This window comes from Haemorhous mexicanus, chromosome 6 (assembly GCF_027477595.1).
Source record: "Haemorhous mexicanus isolate bHaeMex1 chromosome 6, bHaeMex1.pri, whole genome shotgun sequence".
Lineage (NCBI taxonomy): Eukaryota > Metazoa > Chordata > Aves > Passeriformes > Fringillidae > Haemorhous > Haemorhous mexicanus.
This window is the reverse complement of record NC_082346.1, coordinates 30,407,502-30,419,514: the sequence shown is the minus strand read 5'-3', so window position 1 is coordinate 30,419,514 and position 12,013 is coordinate 30,407,502. Positions and strand designations below refer to the sequence as shown.

Sequence of the window (12,013 nt, the reverse complement as noted above, 5' to 3'; positions counted from 1 at the left end):
TCTTTATTTAGGAATTATAATGCTCATAGGCGGTGCCTTCCGAAGGTAAACTGAGAAGGATATTTTCCACTGGTGCTTGTTCCTTCTTTCTTTTGAAAATCAGAGTTCATTAATAGGACATCCTGAAAGGCCTGCTTACATCTCTTAGGAGATGAAGGGACTGAAGTCTATGTAGTGTAGGGAGGAAAAGAAATTTTTATAAGTCTGGGTGAGAAAGATATCTGAACTTTTTGTGTTTTTTTTCAGCTGTTTCAAATACTATTAGATTCTTCTGAGATTAAATGCTAGTTACTCTTAGTGTTTTCAGATAGCATTCTCTCTCCTTATGCTTTTGAACAGTCTTTGTCTACAATTTCAATACTTCTGATGTTATTAATTATATAAGACTTTAAAAGCTTTGAACTGCTGTTTCTGCAGGTGACTTGCTGTTTTATGAGAACAGCTTTTGCAGGTTGTGGCAGAGAAGTGGAGAAAGTGAAGCATTCCTTAGGCAGGTGGCAGATTCTGAGATCAGAGGGATGAATCTGCAAGGATTCCTCTTGCTTGTAGTACTGCATATTGATAACTGGAACATAGCAAACAACCCTTGAATTGTCTTCAATTAACACATTTTGGTTCGTTCAAGGGTGATGTCAGAAAATAGCCTTTTTCAGTAGAACCAAGTTTTTTCTTCCCTCCCTCCTTACATACGCCTACAGTTATGTTTTTTCAGCTCTACAAGTGTGTGTTTTCTCACTCTCTCTGCTGTGTAGGCGGCCTTCCCAATCACAATTGAGCTTCACAGGCAATCTTTTACCAAAAAAAAAAAAAAAAAAACAAAAAAATCTCATCTTTACACAGCAGGTCTATAATTTAACACCAAAGGAAATGGAGAGTTCTGGGTCAGAATTGTGATGTCTTGGCAATGCTTGAATTTGTAAAGAATTTTACCCTAAAAAACAGGAAATGGTTCTCTTGACCAGAAGGCCATTCACTACCTATGGAAATTATTGTTTTGCATTCTACCCGAATGATTTGCCAAAATGTCAAACAAATAGACTTTAAATTGCAATGACAAACAAATAGACTTTATATTTTACACTTATAATTAGGCTAAGTTATAATTGAGCTTTTCTATCCTAGAATTAGAATGTGATTCTAATGGAAAAGGCAAACTCAGTTTGTTGACAATATGAAAGTTAAAATGAAGCTCTCCTGGGAGTGTTGCCTTATTTTAAACATGATTTTAATTCTCTCTGCCTTTTATAAATTGCTTTTGCTGCACTGCATTGTTATTTTTTTGTGTACTGCAGCTCTTTTGCTGATGCTTTTCATTTCACCAAGGTCTTATTTAGAAAATATTGTGTGAAATTAAGCCTAAACTTGCAATAAAAAACCTCTCAGCTGTATTTTTAATTGCTCAATAAAGATACCAATAATTATTTTCTTGAGTTCTATTGATAACACTATTTGGCATTTCTTAAAGAATTTTTGTTGATGCTAGTGGTTGCCAACAGGTAGGTGTTCTGAGTTTATTCGACTCTGTAAAGAAATACTTCTGGGAGAGTAGCCATGGGTGGTGTAAAATTTGCTTATCAACCTATCAAATTTCAGCAACAATTATTACACATAACCCTTGTACCATGGCTTTATGTGCAGTTCATGCTGCCATTGCAGCTGAAAGGAGCCATCCTTCTCTGCTTCTCCTGTCTGATACCTTTTCTGCCTAATGTCAGCACAGGTGCTCATGTAGCTGTGCAGTGAACTGGATTGGGGAAAACCAGGCTGGAGAAGAATCTTGGTCTTTTTCTTTAGACTCCTTACTTAGAGCTGGATTTTAATCTCTCTGATATGATTCACGGTACATCTCCTCTAACACGTGAGCTTGGTGGGAGTAGAGTAGACAAAAATTCACTGGCAGTATGTGCTCTGCCTCCAGCTTGTGCCTCTGCGGAGTTCTCGGGACTGCAGCATAAATCTCCATGGTTACATCTGCTTGCCCGGTCTAATTTTAGAGGACTCATATCATCTAGAGATGCAAGCCTTCTGTAGCAATAGACAGAGGTCAGATGTTAAGAGTAATTCTGAAAAAATGCAGATTATAATTTACAGGACCTGGTAAATAGGAACGACCAGCTCTGAAATCTTTACATTTCCTTCTACACTTGGAGACTTTTTAGGATACTGCAGCTGGTGACTTAGATAAAAACTCCTGCTCTCCCTTGTTTTTGGCATGTGTTACAGACTTTATGTTGAGCAGTAAGGGGAAAAAAAGTGGGCCACAGCACTGCTAAATGTCCCCTTTCTTTCAGGCGTTGCCAAAAGTGTGTTTAATCTCTAAATGCCTGGCAGAATGTGTTCTGGAAGAAAATAACGATTCAGAGAAGGGGTGATAAAAGAAGGGTTGGGATTGTTGTAGTGAGAAAATTATCATACAGGCTTTCTCAGATGTGTAAGTTATGTGCAAAAAATCTATAGATTGACAGTTTTATAAGCCTTCATTGTTGCTTCTGGCTTCTCACAAGCACAATTTTCAGAATACCCTTTACCTTTTGAAAAATATTTCATTTGATTGCTTCCCATTCAAATTTTGTTCATGCCCATGATCTTTTTGCTTCTAGGTTTCGCTGTGGTATGATTCATCAGAAGTAGATTGTGACGTCCCTTGGGAGTTTCTGCTGAAGCTGCATGTGTCTGCTTTCTCAGGAATTTGGGTAGGTAAGAGTGCATGTTCTGCTTTCTGTACCTTCTGACCTTTTGGAGTACTGCTCGTTTTCACAAACTCAGTGCTGTGTTTAACTGCTGATAGCATGTATGTTTCATGCAGTGTATAGGGGGTGGTCTCCAACAGGATGCTTTACCCCGGTAGGCTGGCTGCAACAGAGTGCCAGATTCTCTCCTAGGCTGTTGCTGAATGCTTCCTCTATACATCGGTGTTTTTCCAGGAAGGACATGCAAGGGAGCTAGATGGCTGTTCCCTCCCCCCACCCCCTTTCTACTGGGTATGTGTAGAAGGGTTTGCAAAAGCAGGTTGGACTGTGTTCAGGCTGTGACAGAATGCCTGCTTTTGTCACATTTTCTGAAACACAGCAGTTCTTGTAGGTGGTTTCTTTTAACCCTCTTGTGAAACTAAACTCATGTTGGAAGAAAGAAAAGGATGATTCTTCTGGATGTGCCTGATCCTTGAAAAAGACTGGCTTTTAGTACATGATCTGTCCTTTCACAGAGTAATGTAATTAATTAAAAGGTAAAATGGATGCAACGAGTGTGAGATGCTGCAGTTTTGCTCATGCGGCCTTGACGTCTGCATTGTACCAGATGCAAGTCCTTGACAGGTGTGTAATGACCTGGTTCAAGATGGTATATGAAGAAGGTTGGAAAATTGCAGTGTGTGGGTTTGGGGTGTGGAAGGACGAGAGATGGGGAGCAGTAGTGTTGGTTTTGCAAAGATGGGCAGGGTTGGATTTGTTTTCGGATGGATCAGCTTCCTGAATTAACTAAACAGGTTGTGCAAGCAGTAGTGCTGCCTGGAGGGAGGTGACCAGAATTTGCTATGGACTGCAGGAAGAACAAAACTGGAGATCTCAATTAAGATTAGTTGAAACAGATTTGCAACCAAGGCAGTAAAAACATAACCCCCTCCACTGAACATGTTTTAATCATGTTTTTATTAACACATAGTGAAACCTATAGGTATAGGATATGCAAAGTCCAGTCTGGAAGTAACAGTGTAAAAAACCACTGCAGCCAAAGGAAAAACCCTCCCTTGTAACATTGGTTCATCAGTCGGTTGGATGTCAAAACAAACAAATAGCTTTCTTATGTGAGAGAATCTGCCCTGTAGTTGTTGCAGTTGCCTTGAAGGATGTTGTTGTATCAGAAGCGTCAGTTTAAAACTCTTCTTCTGAAACACTGTCAGCATAAGCTGCATCGTGCTGGCAGAGATTTAGCTTCTGTCATTTGACTTTTGGTAGTGAAAGAACATTTCCTTCAGAGGACATTCATAATGGAAACAAATATATTTGTTCACAGATCTAGCAGAGCCCTTGGAAAAGACTATTTTAATTATTTTGTCTTTTCTCTTGAGTCATTTTACCTTTTCATTTGGCATCATCTTTAGTGTTGACTTTTACACACAATCATTATTGTTTGGTTTTTTTTTTAAATATATAGCTCTCAAAGCTACCACAGAGGAGAAAATAGTGCCCGTGTCTTTCGCAGCACACAAAAATTTGTTTTTTTTTTTCTTTTAAATAAAGTTTGTGGTTCCAAGAGGCTATTTAGAATCATGATACTAGTGAACACTGTAGTGGGTCATGGACGGTGAAAAAGGGCAATCTTGAGTTATGAAGAGCAGTCTTAGTAGTTTACCTTACTGATGGAAAGTAAATGAGTAATTTTTTCCCCCTACTATGTTTGGATTCCACTGTCTAGGGTTCTTGTCACATACTTTCCGTAAAGAATGATGAGGCAATTAAATGTCATTTTGCCAGTGGTGTTACCATATTACACCACTGAAACATCCAAGCTGGTAAATTCCTTTTTATTATATGCATGCAATTTTTTTGTTCAAAGCAGAAATTTTTCTCAGTGGAATTAAAAAAAAAATTTAAATTCCAGCCTGTAGCAAATTTAGTAATACAGAGGTATACTTAAAACCTAATTTATTTCCTTAGTAACAGTTTTGGTTACTGGTTGTTTATGAATGTGTAGGCTCATGGTCCTATAAACCCAGTCTTGTTTATTGAAATTCTTGAGCAGGTTTTACAGTTGGGAGTTGAACGTAATCATATTAACAAGCAGCTTTTTTAAGGATCAGTATCACACTCCAATAAAGCTGATATTTGTTTCAAATACAGAATCTTAATTTGATTCGTAAGAATATTTAGGTGCAAAACATTCAGCAGTATCAACTTAGTTTTGTTAATTCCCCACATTCTTCTGTAGATACTAGCAGACTAAAACTTGTAAAATTCTTCATGAAACTTAACCTCAGACTGCTTATTTGACCTGAACTTAAAATGAAGAAGAGGACTTTGGGGAGGGAAGAGGAAGAGATGGCCACTGTGTGCAAGTGGCTGATGTTGACATTAGTTATATATTGTTGGTTTTATCTGCACTATTCTTTCCCTCTTGACAGGTGGAAGACCTGTAGCTTCATTTGTTCACTAGTAAAAAAGCCTTGTTGGGTGGGGTTGAGGTGGAAAAGGCTTTGCCTTGGTGATTCTTGCTTTTTCACAGGGATGTATTTAAGAGTACATAGTGCTGTGTTCCCTGCAAAGGAAGGCAGGAGCTATTTGGGTACTGTTTCTCTGAATGGCCAGGAACAGTTGTACAGAATTATATTCCTTCCTTACATTTGCAGGTTTTAATTCTTTTTTCTCCAGAGATTTCCCCAAGGTTTAGTTGGTGATTATACAAAGGATTTCTGTTATTAGGACTGTGTTGGTTTGTAGTTCAAGTTGCTTCCCTGAGGAGTCTGAAGAAATTTAGTAAGAGCCCATGCAATTAGTGCTAACAGTCTTGGCCTCTTAATGAAAAAAGTAGGGTGTTCCTTGAGGAGTGCACTTTCATATTTTGAATGCATGTACTTGTGCACACATGCACCTGTGAGTCAAAGAAAATGGATGTGTTGGATGCATGTATGTTCCCAAGTTAGTGATTGCTTTGTGCTAAGTATTTGTACTGTGGTATTGCAATGATATCTACAGTAATTATCTTTAAATGCAAAAAAAGAAGTAGAAAGTGCTTAGCCTACTTTTATCTTCTTTTATGTTTAAGAACAGTGTGGTGAATTAGTAGAAGTTGGTATGTGATAGTTGACAAATAAGTTAATGTATTTGAGAACTGGAGATCTTCAGAAAAACAGAATAATATTTTTAATAGGTAAATATGTCCATTTTAATAGGGAATGGGTGTTCATAATAAAAGTCTCACCTTCATTTCATTGTGTATGAGACTGAAAGAGTTGGATATTCAGAAGGTAAGTCTATATGAGTGAATGAAGAGAGGAAAGCCTGGGTCCCATTAATTCTTGGCTGTCTCTAAGCTGGTGAGGGTTTTATGCTTGACATGTTTTTTCTTTGTCCAAAAAGATTATTTAATAGTATGGATTGTAATGATCCATACTCTTTTCTGTAACAGGCACCTGTTGAATAGGCTGGCCAAGAATGGGGCATGCTATGTCTGCAAACTTCCTGATTCCAGAATGGTTAGGCACAACCAAGTTAGCATTAATCTACCTAGCCTGGATTTAAAGTGATTGTAAGGATTTGACAGCATGGATTTTAGTATAGCCTATCTGAGGCTCACTAGAAGTCTGGGTGCTTAATCACTGCAATCCTGTGCCCTGGAAATTAAGAGTTTTGTAGAACTGAGTTCTGTAGCTCCTATAAATGTGGAGAGCTGTTGGTAGATTAAATACATACATTATTCTGTGAATTTTTCCTAGCTCTCCCCTTAAGGTAGTAGAGTGTAACTTAGAACTAGTAAGTATCTACTTAGTACTTTGTATGATTACACATGTATACTGATTAACAAACAAGATGTTTTCTGTTTATTAAACAGGAAAGCAGCTGATTCTGCTATTGTAACATTTTATGGGACTGGCTGGTGAAGAATGATCAGTTGTCGTGTTTTGATTTTTATGCATTGTTCAGCTTGCACATTGCTAAAGTACATTGTGCTGTGCTTCTTAAACGTGAATAGTGGCACGGTTTTGCAGTTCAATATTTTCATTGTTTCAGGTGAGTAATAAGAATCAGCAATTAAATAAATCTGAGGCATTGAACAGACTTGAAATTTGTCAATTCCACAGACTTGAAATTTGTCAGTTCCACAGATGTGGAACCTTAAGAAACCCCCCAGTAAGTTCATGTACTGAATAAAGCACCAAAATCCATCAAATAAAAAACCAAACTAAAAGAAACCAACAAAAATAAATAGTCCCTCTCCATAAAAACAAACCCCCAAAATCAAAGAAAAAACAAACAAAAACCAGCAAACCTCTGACAGAAGAGACAATAAACCAGTAAAATTTGGACTAGTAGTGTTATTTCCCTGCTTTTTTACCTGTAGAGAGCAAAATACTTCATTCATTTGTAAAATAATTTGAGAACACATGGAACTGCTACTTCTACAACTGCACTGACCATGAGATTTCCCAAATTCATGCTTCCAAACAGATGCATCAACTTGAAATACAGCATTTCTGTAGAAAGCTTCAAAGACAATGTTTCTGGCAATTCAGAGATTAACAATTCATAAATGATTTCACTACCTAAAAGCAAAAGGTGTCTATTCAGTGGTAGTCCTTTTATAACTCTCCTTGATCAAATTCCTTCCTTCTCTTGGTGTCTCCCTTCTTATATGAATTTTAATTTTTTTCCTCCTTTCAGTTTTTCAGTACCCTTCTTTAGCTGTAAAACTGAATTTCTCTGTGCCAGACAAAGTAAAATAACTGCTCTGCTCTCCTAATTGGTGTTCTCTTGTTTAAATATTAGTGGCTTAAGATTAGCCACAGCTATGTGTTTCGAGTTTTCTGTTGGGTACAGATTCGAGGAAGCTGACTAGTAAATTGGAGTGATGCTCAGAGCTGTCACCTGTGAAGATCAGAATTCACACTTTCCACTTGAGATCAGAGAAGATCAGCTTGCTTTTCAGCCTAATTGTATTCACTGCTTATGCATAATGCAAACCCACAACTTAACTCTGCTCCATTTGATGAAAGATAAAGATCAGTGCCTACTAGACAGTGTGATGCTAGCTTTACAGATCCCATCAGCAGCAGGCGTTAGTCATGGTTTTTTTATGTATAAAACATAGCATGCATGTCTGTACACATCATAATGGAGATGTATAGTTTTAGCATAGAATGTGGGTTGGAAAGGACCTCAAGGATTATCTGGGCCAGTCTTTCTTGGCAAAAGCACAATTCTATAGACACGATGACCCAGCACTCTGTCTTTGTAAATCTTAAAAGTGTCTGATGTTGGGAAATACACTACTTCTCTAGGGAGATTATTCCAATGGCTGATGGTTCTCAGTGTGAAAAATTTCCCTCGTGTCCTATTGGAATCTCCCCAGGAGCAACTTGTGTCCATTACCCTTTGTCTTTTCCATGTGACTCTTGGAAGAAGGGAGTCTCAGTTGTCTTTGTAGCAGTAATAGTAATGCAATTAATGAGTAGTGCTTCCTAATAATCTTGCTGTGTGTAGATTTTATAGCATGTTGATCTCTTTAGTCTTTTGCCCTGTGTTTGTAGATGAATTTGTCATCAGTCACTAGTTTCGTTCTGTGAATTCCTTGTGTAAAGACTTGCTGCTAATAGACAGCTCTTCAGTACCTCAGAGCTATGCTATTTATTACTTTGGCCTTTAATACCACTAATACATCATTTCACTGAGTTGTTTACAGCTTATAGAATTTTTTTTTTTAAACAAAGGAAGCTTTCAATTTTCTAATTCATCAGAGTAGTTGAAAAATCAGCTTTGGCTTTATGCATAGCATATTTACAGAAGCTTTATGTGTTTGAGTTGCAGTCTCTCTGATGCCTGCTCATCTGCAATAGAAAATTAAAGGAAAAGAAGCAAGGTTTGTCATTAAATCTCATCAAGTAACATTTTTGCATCTATATATGCATATTAGAAAACATTCAAGAGGAGATGTTTCTCTAAACTGGCAAGTCTAGGGTGGCAAAGATTTTAAAGTTGAGGAATTGCTTGGATAGAATTAAATTGGGATGTGGCATGGTGGATTTCTTGGGTTTATTGCTGTTGGCATTTTGTGTGTGTGTGCATGCAAACCTTCAGAGATCGTGTGGGAATGGTTCTCTCCTTTAGCCACATCAGTGTGCCACAGTTTGTGAGGCTCAGTGTTGGGATGTGTCAGGTGGTCAAGGCTGCACCTGGAGCGTGCTGGCCTGGCCAGCCTTTAGTTACTTCATTCCATCTGCACACAAAAGAAAGGGAGGAAAGCTGCTTCTTCATCTGGTTGTTGGACCAAGCTGTTAATTTTGTGCATGCTTGCAAGTGTTTGGATGCTTCTGGTTGTGTAGCTGTGACACAAGAAATGCTAGAGAGGACAACATCTTTTTATTTTTTTCGCCCCCCTTGTTCTGGTATTTTTTTTAAGTTAGCCGTGTCATTGTTGGTGTAGCATTAATCTTAAAGACCTTGATTTCTGTGATAGTGATACCTTAGGGAAGCAACCACAGTTGTTCTTGCTTCCTCTTGTTGCTGTGTCCTTGGTAATGTGTTTGTAAAGCCTGTAGACCAGAGGTGCAGTCAGCTTGTATGTCTCAGTGGTAGTATAGGTATAATTTTTCAGGTTATGAGGAAGCACTGAACCAATCATTGTTTAATATAATCTTTTTCGTTGTGTTATTTCTTATTCTATTTTCTTACTGTGCTCTTTTATTTTCTCTACTACTTTTCAGCATTTATTTTCTTCAGCATATCTTTCACTTTTTTTTTCCTCATTTTCTCCCTTCTAATGCTTAGGTTAGAGCTCTTTGCAGAAGTTTGCTGAGGAGAAATGTCGCAGTGAGCGAGGCTCGGGTCATCTCAATATGAGAATTCAGCAAGCTTCGTTTATTGATTAGAGCATCAGACATTTAAGCACAATACATAATAAGCTCATGCATATTCTGTAAGCTAAGCAGTCTCTTGGTTATTCTTACTTCCTCATTCTTTACAACTTACATCTCCCTTTTCTCATGCTCTGCTCTCGGCTACAGCATCTTTGTTATCATAATACAGCTATACTCAAGGCCACAGCGTCTTCACAGGTGCGGGGCCTCAGATTAGCTGGGTCTGGTACTTTTCTACTTCTCAGCTATCCAGAGCATGTCTACGTGACCTTTGTCATGTAACCAGTCCCCAACAGAAAAAGGTTCAAGATGAGAACTAGAGCACTGTTCCCTCCTCTGAGAAGGGAAAACTGCTTTAACCTATCTTCTCTGAAATAAGTTGCTCTTGAGAGGAGGTTGTGGGGAAGATGAAGCGCAGCTAAAGCCTGAGGACTTTTCTGGCTGGGATTAATTTAGAATCAGAAGCTTAGAGCATTTTTTTAAACATTTACATGCTTAGCTGTATGGGAATATAAGGGTTTGGATGTGTACATTGGAAATCTTTGCTCCTTGTATCTGTTCTTGACTATAAAAGGGAAGCAGAGATACATTTGGTTAGACTGAAAATTTGAGAGAGAGAAGAGCATGTAAATGCAGTGGCTATTTAATATTTTTGCTATGGAGTTAAGTTGTGAGCCAAGTGCTCTTTCTTGGATTATTCTGCAAAGCACTTGTCATTTTTTCATTACTAAAGATTAATCTGGGGTATTTAGCTTTGCTTTTATTAGAATGGCTTGGATATAGAAGGTAATGTTGAGATTCCTGACCATCTTCAGAGACACTACAAAGGTATTCCAAAGAGCTGATTAAATATTTGGACAAGTTGGATACATTTTCTCATACATTGAAATTTAGCTGTTGTCCTTCATCCAGAAGTCCAGTTAGCTTACTCTGGTCAAATCAAAGTTGCCTCTCCACAAGTGCATTGCATCTGGCAGAGCACAGCAGCAAATGCAGATGGAGGAAGATAGGATGGATTTGCAGCTGTAGACTTGATGTCTTCTATCTCAGGACTTTCTGAATCAGGAAATCCAGTACCTTTAGCTCTTTGTTGCCTTTCTCTTACACTTTCTAATTCTGCAAGAGCTTTTTTTGATTGGGAAGAGCAGAATTGCATGGGGTACTGATGGCAGAAGTCTTACACGGTGATATGATAGAGAGCCAGTGTTCTTTTCAGAATAATTCCCAATGCTGTCAATGCGTGGTTGTTGGTTTTGTGTTGTTGGGATTTTTTTGTGAGCTTTGGAGTATAATTTGACGGATACAAATATCTTCATAGTCTTCATGATAAAGAATTCTACAATGAATTGAGAAATGCCAGGTAGTATTTAAATGGGTTTGCTTTTCATATTTGATTATCTGTTTGGTGCAGTCACCTAACCGTGGGTGCTTCAGAGCTTAAGGCATTGCAGCCTGTGAAATATTCCAGAGTTCGAGCTCCTGTAGTCACGGTTAGGGCTTGAACTTTCCTAAGCTTATTCTGAATGAATGATACCTCTATTGACATGTCCAGAGGTGTGCCTACTGCATTTTTGTTTCCTATTTCAAATGTTGCTCCATGTTCACCAACTAATATGGCTCTTCATTTTTTCTGGGATAGTTGTACAGTTATATATCTTGAGTCCAGAAGGGCCCCCAGAGAATAAACTAAATGGTCTCTGTGCTCTGAGGACACTTCTGGAGTTGTTCATTTACAGAGCAAAGAGGATTGTGGCTGACCTTCTTCTAATGTTTTTATATAATCAGGATTTAAGCTGTTTTCTAGTTTTGTCTATTAAATGAAAACAGTGATTTAGCCTTTCCCTTGAATGAGTAGATTCTGGAGCAAATCAGTGTATAAAACCTTTAGAGACCCTTTAGAGAGCTTTACTGTGCGCATGGGAAATTGCAAGAGTGTATTAGTACATAGTTTGAAACTTTGGTATGGAAGGGGTCACCAAACATGGCCATTATACAAAATCTGAGAGTGCTACAGACGCTGCTTGCGCTTTTGTGACCAAAGGACTACTGTTACTGCTTTTGTATTTTTCCTGACAGATTTTTTTTTTTTTTGGTCCAGAATTCTCTTATGAGAGAAATAAGTTTTTTTTGTCCTTTGGTAAGCTGTCAAGAGCTGACGTTTTTCTCTTCCCTTTTTTAAAGAAAACCAGTCCTTGAGGCTGAGGTTTGGGTTTGGTACTCCAGCTGTGAGCCTTTTAGAGACTGCTGCATGTTCTGTCATCTCAACTAAAACCAAAATTTACCTATAAAACAATTTTATTTGGTTAATAACTGTGCAGGGGTTGTGCTTCTGTTCTAAACTGACTGGTGAGGTGTTGAAACAGTACATCTTGCTTGGCATTTGGATTGTTGGTGCAGCTCGGGATCATCCTGATGATGGCTGATACGAATTCAAAAATATCCTTC

The 12,013-nt window shown here is 38.1% G+C and overlaps 1 protein-coding gene across 8 annotated transcripts in view; it reads left to right on the top strand.

Annotated features, from left to right (window-relative positions):
• SIPA1L1 (signal induced proliferation associated 1 like 1) overlaps positions 1-12,013 on the top strand; it is a 201,543-nt gene that overhangs the window by 63,533 nt on the left and 125,997 nt on the right. For 5 of the 8 annotated variants that reach the window (XM_059849637.1, XM_059849631.1, XM_059849638.1 and 2 more), the window contains one exon: positions 2,601-2,693. The gene's annotated coding sequence lies outside the window, so the exon portion shown is untranslated. Of the gene's footprint in view, positions 1-2,600; positions 2,698-12,013 lie in introns of all 8 variants that reach the window. The other 3 variants (XM_059849633.1, XM_059849635.1, XM_059849636.1) reach the window with 1 other exon arrangement.